The sequence below is a fragment of the Schistocerca serialis genome, chromosome 3 (assembly GCF_023864345.2).
Source record: "Schistocerca serialis cubense isolate TAMUIC-IGC-003099 chromosome 3, iqSchSeri2.2, whole genome shotgun sequence".
NCBI lineage: Eukaryota > Metazoa > Arthropoda > Insecta > Orthoptera > Acrididae > Schistocerca > Schistocerca serialis.
In genome coordinates this window covers 1,014,173,288-1,014,193,798 of record NC_064640.1, presented here as the reverse complement: position 1 = coordinate 1,014,193,798, position 20,511 = coordinate 1,014,173,288, and the positions used below count along the sequence as shown (strand labels likewise).

Sequence of the window (20,511 nt, the reverse complement as noted above, 5' to 3'; positions counted from 1 at the left end):
TTACAAGATTGGCAAAGCTAATCACAGTATTATGGGGAAAACCTACATTTAAAAAGGGCATAAGAGCCATCTCACCAAAAGCAAAACCAAACTACAGAGTATTTTTAATAATCCATAAAAGTAAAATTGTTGCAGCAAAGTTCAAGTTGCCTACACAAAATAAAATACATATTGGATCAAAGTAATTTCTTTGCAACTGCATATGTAATACTTAGGTATCTGCTAGTAAGAAAGGGAGCTCTTGAAAAATGGTTTAGGAAAGCATTTTCTACGGAAAGTTGAAATTAATTTTCTCTATTTTTAAAAAAGAAATTATTTAGTACTTCTGTCACTAATATATTGAAATTAATTGTTATGCCATAATGTAAACATGCCTTTTAATTAAATAAAACACTGTATTTCTTACTGTCTCATTCTGTCACAGTAGAACAAGCAGCTTAAATAATACAAAAAATTCTAATGGTATTTTCAATGCAAGTATGTTTCACAAGTTAAGAAATTCCGGGAAAATCATATAATTTGCAAATAATAAACATCTTAAACACTGTAACATTGAAATTCATTTTTTTATAACTTGTCCCATTTGGTCACAGATTAAGAGAGTAGATTGAAGACACCCTTGAAATCCAGATTTATTTTTTTTTTTATCTTAACTAACATTTGATATTTATTGCAGTGTGTGTTTTCATTAATATTTCTTCAATTAGCAATAGGCCTAGTGTGACTAAAGTGATAAATTCTATATAGTCTTCACATAATACAGCATGACAGTAAGTTTACTGGAAAGGCTGTGTTGATGGGAAAAAAAAGATGAAATAAATAATGGTGACTTTTGTTCTAGGGATCAAGTGAACAGGTTAGGTCTCTACTGGATGCAATTCATGATATCTATGTTATACCTAACACACTCTGCACACAGTTTATTTCAGACGAAAATGAAACAAAGATTCCTGAGCACACACTAAATAATGAAGTCAATAGGCAATTGATTGACAAAAAGACAGATATTTATGTGGGTTCCTCTGTTGATGTTAAGCTGAAAGCCAGAAAATCAATTAAGTACTTGATGTGACAAGTTCTAACAGTAGATGATGATACACAAGACGTTATCTCCTTCAGAAAAAAACAGCGGGAACAACACATTGGATCACCAGATCCTACTCATATCAGATATCAGCTTCATCCCGCAATGTAATGATTATGCTGCATGTGATGTCATGTGTGCAAACAGGAAAGAGAACTTTTTTTTTGTGTTTATATTAGTTTTTGGAATATAGTGTGTTGTGAACTGATTTGTAGCATACTGTAAGGATATATCACAAGGTAAAAAGTTTGGTTGTGAGTTTGTGAGCTCAGTGAATGTGAATACAATACAGTGAGATGACAGCCGTCATGGGATAGCAATATGAACATATACAAATGGCAGTAGTATCACATACACAAGGTATAAAAGGCCATTGCATCGATGGAGCTGTCATTTGTACTCAGGTGATTCATGTGGAAAGGTTTCCAATGTGACTACAGCCACATGAAAGGAATTAACAGACCATCAACATGGAATGGTAGTTGGAGCTAGACATATGGGACGTTGCATTTCAGAAATTGTTAGGGAATTCAATATTCCAAGATCAACAGTGTCAAGAGTGTGACGAGAATACCAAATTTCAGGCATTACCTGTCACCAGGGGCCACGCAGTGGCCGATAGCCTTTAACTAACGGCCGAGAGCAGTGTTCATGTAGAGTTGTCAGAGCTGACAGACAAGCAACAGTGCATGAAATAACTGTAGAAATCAATGTGGGATGTATGACAAACATATCCATTAGAACAGTGCAGTGATATGTGGCATTAACAGCTATGATGGCAGACGACCCACGAGTGTGTCTGCTAACAGCACGCCACGCCTACAGAGTCTCTTCTGGCTAGTGACCGTACTGGTAGGATCCTAGATGATGGGTCAGATGAGTCCCAAACTCAATTGGTAAGAGCTGACGGTAGGGCTTGAGTGTGGTGCAGATCCCACAAAGCCAAGGACCTGAGCTGTCAACAAGGCACTGGTAAGCTGGTGGTGGCTCAAATGATGATGATGATGATGAGCTGTGTTTACATGGAATGGAGTGGGTCCTCTGATTCAAGTGAACCAGTCACTGGCTGGAAATCATTATGTTCAGCTACTTGGAAACAATTTGCAGCCATCACTGATTTTATGTTCCCAAACAACGATGTCATGTCACCAGTCCACAACTGTTCACAACTGGTTTGACGAACATTCTGAACAATTTGTGCACACAATTTGGCCACCCAGATCACCTGAAGTAAATCCCATCTAACATTTATAGTACATTATTGAGAGGTCGGTTCGTGCACAGCATCCTGCACCAGCAACATTTGTGCAGTTATGGATGGATATAGAGTCAGCATGACTTCATATTTCTGCAGGGGACTTCCAACAACTCGTTGAGCCCATGTGACATAAAGATGATGCACTATGCCGGGAAAAACGAAGTCCGACACAATATCAGAAGGTATCACATGACTTTTGGTCACCTCAGTGTAACTTAAATGAAGTGACATACTGATACGTCATGTAGCCAGAGATCTACCTTACGGTGAAAGGTGACAGTTTGGTTATGAGTTGCGATGTTGCACTAAATGCTTCAGTTGACCCGCAAATTTAAATTAAAAGCTCATAATACTTCATGGGTACCTAGGTCTTATATTTTCAGATTTTTGATATGGTGGACACTGACCACTGACAAAGGTTTTTCATTCCCTGGCTTAGACATCAGTGATGTTTCACAGGCTGGTGTATTTTATATCCTGTCTGAGTCCCATTCCATCACACATTTATTTTTACTTATTTACAAAATACCAATTAACATTTCTATAATTTTATTTTGTTAAAATTATATTTAGGCCTACACCATTTTATATCCATAGAAGGAGAGTTGCTGTTTCAATTGAAATTCAATTTTGAAGCACGATACAGGTTAAAATATTATGCAAATGTACCATTCCATCACATGGAATGGGTCACAGAAATTATTAATAAAGAGGTGTCACTATAAAGTCACAATTAGAGAGTGCTGTCTACCAGAGTGTCAGATCATCAAAAGAGGGAAATGAGGACACCATAGGAGTCTATTATCAGATTGTAAAGCTGCACGATGAGGTGACTTCGACACGTTCTTTTCTGAGTGCTCCACCTAATTACAATGGAGGCAAGCAGCATGGCAACTGTTTTACAAAGAATCTGCTTTGGAAAGCTATTCTGCAGCTTATTATCTACTCATGTTCCCTTCAAGACTGGTGCATGGACTTATACTCATGGATGATTATAGATTCAAATGTGCATGATGTGTGCTTGCTTTTATAGCAAAAGTGTGTGTGTGTGTGTGTGTGTGTGTGTGTGTGTGTGTGTGTGTGTGTGCGCGCGCGACTCGATGTGTCATCTTTATGGTGAGTAGCAATCTATCATTTTCATAATACTGTTATTGGCAAAGGTGAGTCATGTAAATATAAAACAGGTTGCCGACATTCTCATAATTCAAGATGATGTAAATGCTGCTTGCATTATTCTCCTTCCATTAACAATATGCAGTTGTAAAGTTGTCTTGTAATGTTAGTAGTAAATCACTGATGTATAAAACGAGAGGAGGATTCAAGGGGGGTGGGGGGAGGTGAGCTAAAGCAACAAAGTTTCTTATTGTATAAATAAAAAGTGAAACCAACTCTACGACATTCTCCCAATTAAAAAGGTTATGATGTCTTTCGTATACCATGCTTTGCATTAGCCCTATCAGGAGGCAGCTTGGTGAGCATGGCCACTTTAGCTCTCTTGTGGCACTGGAAATGAATACACCTACTTGTGATACAGTATGCTCCACTTTCTGACCCTTTCCATCTCCACTTCATTCCCTAGTCATGGGGAGTCAGCTGCTGGCTTGGCGCTGTAACATTAATGACAGTCAGCTCTTGTGCAGCTCTGTGAAGAAGACTGGCCTGCACAGTCAAAAACTTTTTCTGGGTCATAAAATATGCCCATTGTCTGCATCCATATTTTTAAATTATTATTAGGTTTTACTATTTCTAAGCAAAAAAGAATAATATGCTTTGTTGACTTATGTGACATTCTCAATGTCAGACTTTCAGTCTTTTATGAGTTGTGGTAACTGAAATAACCAACTACGCTATTATACATTGGGATGAGATTATTTTTAAGAACACATGTAATGATGTTGTTCGAAAGTCTTTAGTGCAACATAAATAATTTAATGGGTAAAGGTAGCAACTCACTGAATCCTTGAGGCACTAGGTCATCAGTAGGCACATAAATAAGGCTGACTGAGGCAAATCAGCACGCAGCTGTTCAAATGGCTCTGAGCACTATGGGACTTAACATCTATGGTCATCAGTCCCCTAACACGCAGCTGTTCACCGAGTTTTTACTTTTGAAGAGTAAACTATTAATGTTATTGGTCTGCAATTTTAAGCTTCTACTGTTTTGCTTTTCTTGTGTGAATGTCACTACTGGTTATCTGCCTGGGAAGATATATGCACGAAACAGATTATAATGACAATCTCATTCAAATGAAATGCTGTTGGTAGTATTGGGCCATACCATTTTGAGACTATAACCTCTATTGGTTTCAAAACAATGAAATGCCCAAAAGGATTTTATTCGAACTGATATGTCGATCATGGAAGCCTTTAACACTTATAACATTCTGATCTGTTCACATGCAATTGACAAGAATAATGGACTGGTGAAACTTGTAAGAGCTAGAGACTATATAGACACTAAATTACACATCTGAACAATTTCATCTCGAATCATACAGGTCAAGAGTGAATATGTCACATTATTATTTCAAAGGTTTCAGAAAAAAATATGTGTCAAAAGTCCAGAAGACTCCTCTGAAAAACTAAAATACTTTGATTTTCTGATAATCTGTTGAGACCTTTAGGCGTCTCTAAATGGGATTATTTGTGAACATGTAATGAAAGGGAAAATAAAAAAGGGATTAAAAGTTACACGCCATAGAGTTATGAAATTATTTTTTAAATGAAAACCTTATTCACAATACTCTCAGAGATGACTAACACATACACACTTCTGAGCCTTTTTTCCATCTGTAATTTGGAAAAATAAACTACAAAAATATGTAATTTTAACAATTTCAAAATTATGTTTTGAAAATATGAATAGCCACTGGAGGATAACTTTCATGAGTAATGATACAGTGGAAAGACTGCTAACTGTCAGCTATGCCATTAATGCTTGAAATTCTTAAACTATTAAAATATTTCTATGTAAAGATGAGAGAACCTGAAATTTTTTTATTCTTAATTATTTTCTCTACAACCTCCATCCTGAATAGTCTGCAAATTGCATGGTATGTTACTTGGTCATTGTACTTATGGAAGGTACAATCAATCAAGAAGGGCAATATTTTGTGGGGCAAAATTTGAGAAATTTTTGTCAGACCTAGTTACTCTCAAGGTCAAAAAAAATCATTGGCATTTAAAAATTTAAACTGACTGCTGATGTTGAGTAAATGTAACGCAAAACTGGCGTATCTTAGTCAAAATAATTATGGGGGATTCCACTGTCACGAGTGGGACAGTTGCACTACGTTTTTCAACAGTCAGATGCTGATATAACATAAAGTATAAATAGAAGTAAAGTAAAGATTGACTGGTTGCCTTACAAATAATTGTTTTACCTTCCCTTTAAATCTGAATGTCAGAAGTTTACAAATTGAGCTGTTATTCATCTTTAAAACTTTGTCACAGGTGGGACAGTAAATAGACGTAGCATTGAATAACCACCAACATATTAGAAGAATTCTGTGATTTATGCACTTATTTTCTTTTGAAAATATTTTTGTTGCTTATAAATAATATAAATTTTGGTATAGTTATTAGTTTACAGTTCTGAGTACTTAATTATTTCACTTGACGAATGTACCAATTTCGAAAATTTCTAAATTGCCGGGAAACTCATAATATAAGGTGTCCCTAACATGTTTGACACTTGGGATTCGGGAGAATAGCAAGAACTTGTTTAAACTCTACGTAGGATACATCCTGCTCGTCAGCTTTAAATACCTTTGCTGAGTCCCCAACAGATCGCATACACATAATCTGTATTTCCCCATTGTCTTCTACACTTCTCCGTGCAATTGCAGCATATCTGTATGTAGTGGGTTTTTTTCTTGCAGTTTGGAACTCAACTAAAATAAATGTTCCTGGCATGATGTGTTCCACAGCTGGTTCTGAACCTGTAACTTCTTGGGAGTTGGGTGTCAATATGATTCCTCATCACTCATCTCAGAATCTGTGTAGATTAGTGAATGTATGTTGGGTGCAAGTGGGAAAACCTCCACTTTCTCTAAATCTGATTTTAGGAAAGTTCTACCACATACTAGGTTACAGGTATTGTAACCATTGAAGTAATGCTTGCTGCGAATATCTTTTATTTTTTTAACAGCTTTCCAGCGGCCATCCGGAATGTCTCTGTTTTCATCAATATGATCTTTTGTCAGAAGAAGAAAGTTTATTCCAGAAACATGATTTGGCACAGTCTAAAAATTCCTGTGCATTGCTGATGATGACTTTTCTTTGCTTAACTTTATTCCAAACAGCCCTTTTTGTTACAGCTCCAATGTCATCCACTGCACCTTTCCCATGTGATGTTGCAAAGAAAAACCATTCTCCAGACACTCCAAAGTCTTGCATCATGTAGCAGAGGTTAGAAATGGTGAATTTGTTCTTAAATTGACCTGCGCAACCATCAGAAAAAAATTCGTATCGAGGTCAAATTGGGAAGGTCTTGTTACAGCTTACTTATTATACTCTTCAAACATTCATAAACTGAGTACTTGTCATGACACAGTTCATTGCTCACAATTGCAAATGACTCTAGCCCTGTTTTCATCCAAACACAAATAGTGACCACTGTAATCTGTGTATGACTCCAGTGGGCACTTTGTATTTCATCTTGTGCCAGTGCTACATAGTTTTCTGCAAAATCTATTTGCAATATCACTTCATCATCACTAACTGATGCTTTCACAGTCTTGAAAGCTCCAGATTGCATCCTTTTGACAAAGAAGTGCTCTTTGAATGTTTTTAGTTGAGACTGAAGTTCAGAGAGAGCTTCACAAAGTGTTCCACTGGTAGTAATCTGTTTAGGGTGACACTCATGTTCGGTCCATTTTCTCCAAGATATCATGTCACACAAATCAAACTTTCCATCTATTAATGAGTGTAAATTCCTGATGCATTTCTTGCATTGACTTATCATGCATATTTCACTTTCTACATCACAGCAAACAAGATTCATAAGGTGAGTGTGAGTAGCAGGGAAACTAGCTATTTCTTTGTGAATGGCTTCAATGATGAAGTTGAAGTTAGCATGATATCTGCACACACATACATTGTGAGGCATTTGAGACGTTAGAATAACATTTTTAGGCTGCAACGCGTAGAATTTTGAAATCTTGATATCAATATCTGGATTGTCTTGCTTAAAAAGAAAAAATGCTTCCTTAACCGTCATATTCATATTCATGTGACACTTCTGCAAGCTAACTCTTTTCCCGGTTTCATGGTCTACAATAGACTTTACATCGTTTATATCAGGTGTCTGCCTGCTGATTTCATCATTTGTGAAAAAATTTTGTATTTTGAGCAGATTATCACCTGTAAGTTTACGAGATGTTTTCTTCACTACTGGGAAAATCTGCTTTACTACCTTTTTAGGTAAGCTTTCACTTACAAGCTTTTTTATTACTGCTGATTTTTTTTAGGGGCTTGAAGGAAACAACTTCTTTACCCGAGAAACAGCTTTGCCAAGGGACTGAGGACATTTATACGATCCTAACTGGGAAATACAGGTCTCAGACTGATCTTCAATTAATACAGATTTTAGTTTAAGTCTGTACTTCCTTTTTCTTTCAGCTTCCTTCTTTCGATATTCCAATAAAGATTTTTCACTGGAGGATACGTTCATCTTCACATTTTCCCTTCTTCTTTTATCCAACTCTCTTTTTCTTTATGGACATTGTACTTGCTGGTATCTTTCTTCAGTTTTTCTCAAAGTTTTCTCATATGCTCTGCTGATGTTGTTTTCCCCATTTTCTGAATAAGCAGTAAGTTTTTATTTAGTGTAAACCATCAAAGCACTTGTTATATCAACCAATTTAACTTAACAATAACAAGAAGTGTTACATGGTTGAGATTTGAGTAACATCCAAAAAACTGTCACGGGTGGGACACAATTTCTTTTAACATTTATAAATGAAAGATTAAGGAAAGGCAAACCTACGTTTCTAGCATTTGTAGACTTAGAGAAAGCTTTTGACAATGTTGACTGGAATACTCTCTTTCAAATTCTGAAGGTGGCAGGGGTAAAATACAGGGAGCGAAAGGCTATTTACAATTTGTACAGAAACCAGATGGCAGTTATAAGAGTCGAGGGACATGAAAGGGAAGCAGTGGTTGGGAAGGGAGTAAGACAGGGTTGTAGCCTCTCCCCGATGTTGTTCAATCTGTATATTGAGCAAGCAGTAAAGGAAACAAAAGAAAAATTCGGGGTAGGTATTAAAATTCATGGAGAAGAAATAAAAACTTTGAGGTTCGCCGATGACATTGTAATTCTGTCAGAGACAGCAAAGGACTTGGAAGAGCAGTTGAATGGAATGGACAGTGTCTTGAAAGGAGGATATAAGATGAACATCAACAAAAGCAAAACAAGGATAATGGAATGTAGTCTAATTAAGTCGGGTGATGCTGAGGGAATTAGATTAGGAAATGAGGCACTTAAAGTAGTGAAGGAGTTTTGCTATTTGGGGAGCAAAATAACTGATGATGGTCGAAGTAGAGAGGATATAAAATGTAGGCTGGCAATGGCAAGGAAGGCGTTTCTGAAGAAGAGAAATTTGTTAACATCCAGTATTGATTTAAGTGTCAGGAAGTCATTTCTGAAAGTATTTGTATGGAGTGTAGCCATGTATGGAAGTGAAACATGGACGATAAATAGTTTGGACAAGAAGAGAATAGAAGCTTTCGAAATGTGGTGCTACAGAAGAATGCTGAAGATTAGATGGGTAGATCACATAACTAATGAGGAAGTATTGAATAGGATTGGGGAGAAGAGAAGTTTGTGGCACAACTTGACCAGAAGAAGGGATCGGTTGGTAGGACATGTTCTGAGGCATCAAGGGATCACCAATTTAGTGTTGGAGGGCAGCGTGGAGGGTAAAAATCGTAGAGGGAGACCAAGAGATGAATACACTAAGCAGATTCAGAAGGATGTAGGTTGCAATAGGTACTGGGAGATGAAAAAGCTTGCACAGGATAGAGTAGCATGGAGAGCTGCATCAAACCAGTCTCAGGACTGAAGACCACAACAACAACAACAAATGATCATTTACAACTTAGAAGGTGCCTTATGGTTCATTGGATGTTTTTATTTGTTTTCCTTACTTCTAACCTAAAATATATAGAATTACTATAATTGCTACGTTATAAGGTAAACTTTTTCATGTTTTTTGTCACGGGTGGGACACTAAATACATAGTAACTTTTGTGAATTAGCTGCATACTTAATAACTTACCTTTCTTTAAAAATTGAAGTTTGTCGGAAAGATAAGATTCTGCTCTTGAAATTTAACAATTTAAACATCAACAATCGCTGCAACCCAAATTTAAACAGCTGCCAACACAAAAAGCAAACCTTTTGTTTTCCATCCTCATCTGTAGAATCGCCAACTTTGTTTAACTATATTTCCTCAGCTAATTATGTAATTTTTATAATTTTTTCAGGACAGTAAAATTCAAATTTTGTAGATTCGAAAAACTATAACATTGTTAAATTTGGCATTTTTTCAAAAAATAAGCCTCAGGCTCAGTTTGGCATGGAATGACCCTTATTTAACAGCCTTATAAAAAGTGGGAAAACAACTGTTCATTTTTTTAAACATTTTATAAAAAAAATTGGAAATACGGAAGCGTCTGATCCCACCCGTCTGCTTTGACCCATGACGTCACAAATATGGCGGAAACAAAAACAAACACACACACTTTCCACAAGAAGCCTAATGACACTAACGGGACAAGCGCGGGAAATGGGGTGTTTTGGGTGGGGGGCAAACTAAATATAAACAAATTTAGACGCCTTGCGTAGCTACAACGTGTAAGTGAAGACAGCCATGCATGAATACCCACCCACCTCCCCAGGGGTCGTAACCCCTGCACCCCATAGAAGATAAAGATGCTTCAGTAGCTGATTAGTGTTTTTTGTCTTAAAAAAAAAAAAAAAAAAAAAAAAAAATCTCACGGGATAGAACGAACAGATCAGAAAGATAAATCTAATAAACTAAAACAGAAATTCGAGGAAACAGATAATTAAACTAAGTAATAAGTGTTTTTAAATTTAAAAAAAATCTCACGAGATAGAACGAACAGATCAGAAAAGTAAATAAAATAAGATAAAACAGAACTGGAGACAGCCACACTCAAACCAAACTCCGCGCCGTCATGATGTCACACACGACAACACCCTTACGTCACGGGTCAAAGCCGACGCGTTGGATTGGACGCTTCTGTCGACCCAAAAAATTAAGTACAGAAAATAGCATTGTATACATATTTTTCTGCTTCTGATAGTATCACAAATTTTCGTCTTCTGTCATGATTTTACTTCTTTATGACATTCCATGAATTAAAATTGCCTACATTGTAAGAGTCAACACTTCACTGTACAAAAGAGTTAACTTTTTTCTCTTTTTTCAATGGCTCCTCACTGAATTTGTATTAAGTCGCATAGTGCTCAGAGCCATTTGAACCATAAACAATTGAAACTTTTTCCATACATAAAACCTGTTTTATTATCACATAACAGACTCAAAAAAATCAAAACCTAGCCTTATTCAACACGATGTTTAGTTTTGAAAGATGAGTAAGAGACTCATTTTTCAAGCATTTTAAATGGCTACAAAATGTATGTGAAAGGTGAAAAGACAAAGGTTTCAATTTATACAACTTCTGTGCACTCTGTTTTGTACTGAAATCAGCCAGTCAATGAACTAAAAACGTTTTTCACTGCTTCAGTATCTCCCTTTGATATAGAATGATGCCTCCCTGTTGAACTAATAGGAACTGGAGCACTTACAATCTTCAAAACATTGTGAACAGGAAATGAGCACTTTTGGCATGTTGCTGTCCTTCAGCTGGAAACCTATATCCAGCAGCTGGTCCATGTAGCAGCATAAAGTTCACTACAATTTTCTAGACTCTTAACTGGTGTCTATAATCTCTGCAATCCACCAGTCAAAGTCATACAAACACGCCACAAACATCCCCCTTTCTCAGGTTGTGATTCGGAATATTAGCCTGCTGTTTCTGAGGTGTTGGTCAAACGAATGAAATTTCTTCTTTCTTGCTATTTAAAGTGTGTGCAATATGAGTTGACCAATCACTTTGAGTCCAAAAATATGTCTTCTGAATTCCTTTTACAGGAGTAGTTTGTTTGAACCATTATGCTTTTTTCTACTAACAGAATTCTTTGATTTCCTCTTTGGACAAAAGAATGATGGCTGTGGATGTGTAAGATTTTCTCAACTCTCGTAAAATCCTCAGCATTCTGAATCACAGTTGTATTTGGTCTGGAGTTATGTTTCGTAGCATGGTGGTTTAGCAGGCCTCCTACACCATCACAAGGCCTCTTCCCATGACCAGTAGCACAGTATACCCAGTCAGCTGGCACAAGCAACTTACACAATTCAAACAGCTGGTAACAATTTTTAAAATGACTAGGAGCACCATCAGAAATAATGATGGTCTTCTCTGCCCCCGTTTGCAGCAGAAGAATTTTGCGCATTGCTATCAAAGAAAGTGCTGAGTCATGTCCTGTATCATCACTCATAACTGCAATACTTGTGGTCTTGCTTTGAAAATATGTCACTCCTGTAAAAATTGAAACCTGGTCATTACTCCAGTGATACCCTTGTACTTCTTGTGGGAGAATTACAGACCAGTTCTCAGCAAAATCACAGTGAAACACTAAACACAGTTCTTCAGCTTGTACACACCCTTTCACTTCTGCAAGGTGGTGTTATTGCCATTTCCACAGATGCTGGTGTGTTACTGCTTTCACTGACCATTTACCAAGTTCATCAATAAAATTGTCAAAGGCAACAGTTTTCTTAATTAGTTTATTATCCTCCCGTGTCGCATATGTAGTTCCTGCAGAGTTATCTGCTACATCTTCCAGACCAAGTGTCTGTGAAGTCAGTCCTCTCTTTCCAGGGCAGTCACCACATTCATGAAACAAACAAGTCTCTCGCTTTACGTCACAATGACTTCACAAGCCCAACCAAGGTGTCATATGTCATGTGCTCCACAAAGTTCTTCAAAGTTACCACACAGAGTTCAAAATTCGTGAAGTACACACATAAACGGACACCTCCAGGTGGGTGTGGAGCTACCCACTTAGGTTGTAGTGCATAGCATTTTGATCTTCCAACATGTGACGCTGTATACTTGCTCTTATAAATTGCAAAAGTTTCTTTAATACTGAAAAGTCATGTACCTCTTAACTTTCACAACTTTTTGACTTTTGACCTTCAACCTTTTTTTGTTGGCACTCTGGTGAGAGCAGTCCCATTTATCTTCCAGATAAAATGACTGCACTATTTGAACTTCAGCCGCTTCTAGAGGATGACCCTAGTAGGGATCTGGTCTTCCAAAGACTCCTTTTACAGGCCTCACATTTCTTGATTTGTCTACCATGTACTTCTAACATGTACTTCTATACTGACGGAATGTGGTTCAAAATTGTTTTCTTTGAAAATGTCTCTGGAATAGTAGTTAAAACTAGCATGTTTTCACTGTATGATGCACAATATTCAACAGCTGAACTGACATTTGCGAAAAATTCCTGGCAAGAGGTGCAAGAGTGCTTTGGTTCATTTCCTTCTGAAGATGGAATTTCTAATTTGAAGAGTGCGGTCAGTTTTGCTGTAGTGTATTCATCCATAGCTTTGGTAATTTCTCTGTGCTTTCTTGACACGTAGAGCTTATGGCTCGACTTCACTGACCACGGTTTCTTAACAGGACTAACACCTACCTATGTAGTTGACTGACTCAGAGAATTTCATTCTTCCTCTATTGATGCAAAATCTAAGAAATTAGTAAGAAACAACATCAGTGAAGACATACACTACCTTGAAAGTTAACAAAAATTATTTTTAAAATAAAACCTGTCCAACTTAAAAGTGGAAGCTCTCAGCTACAGAGGATATAGCACTACATGATACTAATCAACATAAAAAAGCTAACTTTTCTGGATTGGCATTTTTGAAAAAATAAATTTTTTCTGTGAATTATAACAAATTTCAAAAGGCCACAGCAAAAGAACTTCGACAGATATGTCCAAACGGAGGATACCACTGTAATCGTACAGAAATTTTCTTTCAAAAAAACTAGAACAATTACAGAGATACAGCATTTTAAATTTTTTTCTGAAATCTCTATCTTCAAAATGGTATTCGCAGTGTCATCTTTGGAGGCCTGTATCTCAGGGCAGGAATTTTTTTGTAGAAAACAAAAAAATACTTGTTTCTTACTTACTCCTGAATTTTAACATATGCTAAATTCAATAACATATGAAACTATGAAGGTAACCCTCCTGCCTGAGGTGATACGGATTATGCCATCACAATAAAACAACACTTGTCCATTCCCTTTTGGAGTATGCTGTGCGGTGTGGGATCCTTACCATATAGGGTTAACAAAGTACATCTAGAAAGTTCACAGCACGTTTTGTATTATCGAGAAATAGGAAGGAGAGTGTTGCAGACATGATACAGGACTTGGGGTGGACATCATTGAAACAAAGGCATTTCTCATTGCAATGGGATCTTCTCGTGAAATTTCAATCACCAACTTTCTCCTCCAAATGTGACAATAGTTTGTTGGTGCTGAAATGCATAGGGAGAAATGATTATCACAATAAAATTAGAGAAGACAGAACTCACACAGAAAGACTTCGGTGTTCGTTTTTTTCCGTGCACTGTTTGAGAGTGAAATAATAGAGAATTATTGCGAAGGCTGTTCAATGGACCCTCTAATAGGCACTTAAGTGTGATTCGCAGAGTATCCGTGTAGAGGTAGGTAATCAGAGGGAAGGAGAGAAGAAAAGAGAGACGATATATCTTTATCAGCACAATCATTTAAAGTAATACAAAAACACTTGTAAAGCACCGTTTGACACAGTTTGAAGACTAAGGTCAGTAGCTGGGACAGTTTTCTAAGCTCGTGTACATCATCATTTCCCTTTACACGAGAGTCTTGTGACTGAAGCATAAATTTTCAATACAGATGTTAGACTGCCTCCCACACGCAGGATCTACTCATGCTCACTTACTATACCACTTAACTTTATGGATAGGAACTGCACACTATCTCTTCTACCTATGGAAGTGAGATAAATACAACAAACAGTCTCATCACCGACATGAAACTGACTACCTGTCATACAAATCAAAAGCAAACTGGTAACCTCAAAAATGCTGACATAGTTTTGACAGTAACCTCATTTACCCAATGACATGTTATCTTCATTATTTTCATGGTTTGCATTCCACTGAGGACTTTCCAGGTACAGCAAAGACAAACTTTAAATGTGTGACAAGTAAAGAAATCACTTATTACACGTTTTTAACAATTTGGTACACTAGCCCTAATTAATTGAGTGAAAAATTGTATATGATTTTCTTTCCCTATTTTTGACATCGTTGATTACGAAATAAAATACTTCCAGAATGAATGCTTAGGTCTCCAGAGGTGTTCATACCATTCCTAACTTTTAAAACAAGCCAAAAGTAAGTGCAACCCCAGGATCTGAACACCGGCCTTTGTCTATCTTATATTCTTGTTGACTGAGCTACCAAGACATGTCAGGACCCATTCCACAGTTTCAATCAGATAGAACATTATCTGGGAAAAATTACATATTGGACCCCAAATCCTTGTTTCAGTATGGCACAGAAGTTAACATTAGGCAGCACTAAAAGTCAATTTGGTTTTTACATTTGCTGGCTTCACCAACTCACAACCAAATGTGTCATCTTTCAACCTAACTGAGACCTTGGGCTGCACTACTGATCATTCTGCCACCAGAATGGTCGAGGGGGAGGGGTTCTAATACCACACTTTAACCCATTATTTCCACTTTGCATACTTCACATGTGTTCTCTCCATCAACAAATACTCTTGGCGAAAACAATAAAGTGGAGACTGAATTAGCTACAGGTCTCTTAAGCTCTCCTCAGAAGTGTAATGTCAAATAGAGATTCTCATAAGACTGTAAACGTATGCCGGAATAGTGCTCCAGATGGAGCAGGGTTTCAACTACCCTCACATTGTGTCAAACTACTACTATTACAAGATAATATGATATACTATAACCAGGACCCCTGCCTTTTGTAGATAATAAAACTTGCACTAAAAACCCCATGACTGACAAATTAGTTACTGTATAGTCCTTCATTTGAAATTAAAGTACTACTACTACTCATTATGTTACTATACAAACACCAAAATACATTTCCAGTAGAAGGATGGTGTTAAATTAAATTCATTAATACTTCCAGAATGAATACTTAACCCTCCAGAGGTGTTATACTGACTTAAATATAAGAAATGTAAATCATTCCAACTTCGTTTTTGAAATGGAAAACGGCACAGAAAGAAACCCATTGGGTAATTATCAGATTTGTGGAATTGCATTTCATTTGGTAAGAATGAGCTAGTGAATCCGCCACCCCCCCCCCTCCGATTTTCCTAGGCGATAAACAAAATATTCGGCAGGGTTATGTCTATTACATAGTAGTGCCTTTCTAAATTTACCTAATTTAATTTCTAAAAAAAAAATATATATATAAAAAATAAATGTTTTAAATATGGTACACATGTGGTCATTGATCTATGCCAACCTATCTGCCTCTTCATCAGTACCGCTGCCTGTCACATTGGCTTCAATACCTGGCCAAATTGTCGCCCTAATACAGGTTTCGGGTTACACTACAGACCAATATCATCTCAACCAAGGAGGGATGAACGTGCAGGCATTATCATATCCTAGTGCTTTATTTACGTAATGAAATACACAATATTAGGGGAATTTAAAAATGCAAACTTATATAAATTTTACAGTTAACCAACGGGTTCTGTAAATTTTTGATCCCTATATGGACGTAAACGTGACATATCATCAAACTATGTGAAGTATTCGAAATTACTAATTATAAACACGCAAATTACGGGACAGTCATGCAACACATATATCATCAAATCTACCGTTAATCAACAAAATATTCCATTAGCAAATTTGAATAAAGCTGGCGATGTGGTAAGAATAATAACGTCAAAACAGTGACATACATTAATACTCTTTTATACGACAAACTTGCAAATGTGAATAAATAGCAGAAGTCTTCCGTAGAAGTTCCAAAGGTGTCATCTTACTACTAATTATGCATTTACTGGAATGTTCAGCAACTTTAAGACACTGACATACCAAATATGTCAACCCAACCATTTTAAAGCAGATTCTGTCAAATCAGCCGTGCAGCATAGTATACAAAACATAATATAAACAAAAGCACAGACCGTTGAATTAACTGCTTGGCTTTCAAAATTAACAGTTTCGAAACAGTATTCTCAATTATAGGCAATGTTGGTTTTACGTGTACTTAAATTATGACACTTCGCCCTATGCTGCAATAAAATAGAACTCAAGGCTCTTAAACCTCTAGTAAACCGATACGGAGGGTGTAGATGAATGCAGATTGTTTTCTGCCTTTCATCTACTGCACAGTTACATGGGTTACTGAGGTTCCACTGATCTAATATCAATACGGCAATTCGGACACATATGCAGTTCATAAAATATTGATGCGTACCACTAGTCCCAAAATAAGGCAATAAACACACAGTGACGGGGAATTAAGCACGCAGCGTTGACTACGAAAACAAAACGTATCAACAACAACTCATTTGTTATTATGTCTGAAATTACTTACCATAGTTTCTCTTTCTCCTCAGATCAGACATTAATGTCACATATACTAATTGCGAACACATTATCACACAGTGAGATTTACGATTTCTGCCACACAAACTGTCTTCACATTCCTGTTGCCAGCTTTTGTAAGTCAGATGTCGCACTTATGGTCGCACGAAATAAACGTCACGTAGTACCACAAACCATATATCACAATGTTCTTTATAAAGATGAGGAACAGTCACAAAGAGATAACCACACTACATTTGCGCAATAACTATACATTCTTTCTCCAAATGGAATCGTCCATTACCGCTACAAACACTGTCAACTACAATGGCTACTGCGTTCAATATTCCAAACTCATTAACATCGGAAGAATAAGCAAACAACTAAGGTTTGATTCCACAGACATTACAATCACGTCCCAGAGAAAGTTTGACTAGTTACTAGAAGTTGAAGCTACAAATTTGAATAAAAAATAATGCAACAGTAATTCACAAAAATGTATTTCAGACACTGCAGCTCAGTTTATATACGATACTTGCAACATTCTTGGAACATTTGGAATTTTTTTTTCAGCTAGCATTGTGTTACACATGTTTTTACATGCAGATATGCTTAGACATTAAAAAATTGAAATTCTTCTACGTAATAGAAGGGTTCGTTAAAGAGATATCTTTTAGTTTGCTTTCAACTTTGATTGGTTGGTTGGTTGACTTGGAAGAGGGAACCAAACAGCAAGGTCTTGGTACGAGCTTTCAAATTTAACTTTGCTGATTGTTAGATATTTAATGGCGTTGAGTATGTGATAAAAAATGTTGGTGGGAGTATTGTAAAACGCTTTTTGTGCTAATTATTCCTTAGTGTGAAATAGTCGATATCATTTTTTCTTCTGGTATTTTAATTATGTAGATCATTGTAGCTTTTGAAGTGCAGTGGGTTAATTTACAACAAACGTAATGCGAGAATAAATATACTGTGTGGCAGTAGTCAAAATACCCAACTTCTTGAACAGATCTCATCCAGATTATCGTGGGTGAGTGCTATATATTGTCACAAAAGAAGCCGAGTAACACTGTGGAATAGTGGTCATTTATTTATTTATTTATTTACGTCCTGAATCTTTGTGGTACATATACCATACCTTAGATGTCGGACAAAATGATATTACATTAATATACTGTTACATTGGTGTATACATTACATTTATAAATTGTTACATTTTTATATTGCTATATTGTTACATTACATTTTTATATTGTTACAACCAACTTATTTTTCAAGATACTGTGTTACTGAGTAAAAACAGTTTTCCAAGAGATATGATGTTACAGATTTTTTAAAGCTATGGATTTTGTTTATGGCCTTTAGGTTACTTGGCAGCTTATTAAACAAATGTGAACCTGAGTGATACACACCTTTCTTGCACAGTGTGGTATAATAATGATGTCTGTGTATGTCACTGTTTGCCCTTGTATGGTGTTCGTGTACAGATTTATTTTGAATAAATACATTTCCATTTTTTAGCATGCTTTTTTTTAGGAACATTACAACTTCTAGTTTATAGATACATGGTAGGGGTAGAATCCCAAGTTCTTTAAAGAATGGTTTGCATGATTTTCGGCTGTTGGCATTTTTCATTACCCTCACAATCTTTTTTTGTTTCCGGAATGTGGTTATGCAATGAGGAGAATTTCCCCAGAATATGATGCCATATCTTAATAGGGAGTGTATGCAAGCATAATACACTGCTCTAACTGTTTCAGGACTTGTGTTGTTCCATATAATCCTCATCGCATAAGTCATTTTGGATAGTTTAGAATTTAATGAAGTGATGTGGGAATTCCATTTAAGATTGTCTTGTAAGTAGATGCCAAGAAATTTTGCTTCAGTGACACTGTTAATTCTTTGGTTTTCCATTGACATGTTTGGTTTTAATGGGTTTTTATTTTGTTGTGTATGGAAGTGTAAGATGACTGTTTTTTGAGGGTTTATCAGTAATTTATTCCTCATAAACCACTCTGAGACATTTTCACTTGTGACTTTAACATTTAAACTTAGAGCCATTTCATTTTCACCTTCAATTAATATGCTTGTGTCATCTGCAAATAGCACTGGTTCGGAGTGTTGAACGTCTAGGGGGAAGTCGTTTATGAAAATTAGGGAGAGAAAGGGACCTAAAATTGAGCTTTGTGGTACACCGTTGGTTAATGTGGAAGGTTTCGATTGATAAGCTTGGAGTTCGTTTTTTCCCATGTGTTTTACCTCTGTTATCTGAGAGCGATTTTCTAGGTAGGATTTCAGCCACTCGTGTGGCAGGCCTCTTACACCATACCACTCTAACTTTCTTAGGAGAATTTCATGGTCTATTAGATCAAATGCTTTTGTTAAATCCAGGAAAATCCCCGAAACATTTTTGTGATTATTCACTGAATTTAAAATACGATTTATGAGGCTAAAAGTGGCTGTTTCAGTACTGCACTGAGGCCTGAAGCCATGCTGACATCCTGAAATCATATTTTTTTGTTAAAGAAATCAGTTAGTTGTAGCAGAACTAGTTTTTCAATGATTTTTGAAAAACCTGATAGGAGTGACACAGGCCTATAGTTGACCATCTGCTGCCGATCGCCCTTTTTGTAAAGGGGTACAACTTTTGCAGTTTTTAACTGTTGTGGGAAAATACCACTTTATAGTGAAGAATTGCATATATCTAGCAGTGGTGCGAGTATCTGTTCAGCTGATACTTTAATAATATAGTCTGGCACATCGTCGACTCCAGCTGAATATTTATTTTTTAATGACTTTATACTGTTTAACAGTTATTCCCTACTTATTGGACGGAGGAACATGGATGTATTTGTTACACTATTTCCAGAAATTTCCTGTAATATTTTGTTTGATGTTTTTCCCATTTGTTCCTTCGCTAACTCATGAGCAATATTGGTGTAGTAAGAATTGAAGTGGTTAGCAATTAATTTTGGATCAGTGATCTTGCTGCCTGCCTGTGACAATACAATATTTTTGTGTGTTTCCACCTTTCCAGTAAGTCTCTGTACCGTATTCCACATTGTCTTAGCTTTGTTTGATGATTCCATAATAAGTTTGTCATTTTCCCTTAATTTTGCTTCCCTTAGTACACGACTCAGAGTTAACTTGTATTTTTTGAAGTGGTGAGCAAATTCAGGGCTGCTATCTGTTTTTGATAGTGCAAAAAGTTCCCTTTTTCTTCTACATGATACTTTGATCCCTGATGTAATCCAAGTTTTGGGTTTGCTGGGGCCTTTACAAATTATTTTCTTTTTTGGAAATGCAATTTCGAAACAATGTATGTAAATTTCCATGAAATTATCCAGCTTTTCATCTGTGTTGTAACTGTTGTAGATTTTATTCCACGAGTGGGTACTTAGCATATGTTTGAAGTGCTCAATATTTTGC

General features: G+C 36.4%; 1 protein-coding gene across 3 annotated transcripts in view; it reads right to left on the bottom strand.

Annotated features, from left to right (window-relative positions):
* LOC126469638 (uncharacterized) overlaps window positions 1-17,359 on the bottom strand; it is a 55,474-nt gene extending 38,115 nt beyond the window's left edge. For all 3 annotated transcript variants that reach the window (XM_050096763.1, XM_050096765.1, XM_050096764.1), the window contains exon 1: window positions 17,093-17,359. The gene's annotated coding sequence lies outside the window, so the exon portion shown is untranslated. The remainder of the gene's footprint in view (window positions 1-17,092) is intronic.
* Window positions 17,360-20,511: the final 3,152 nt, after the last annotated feature.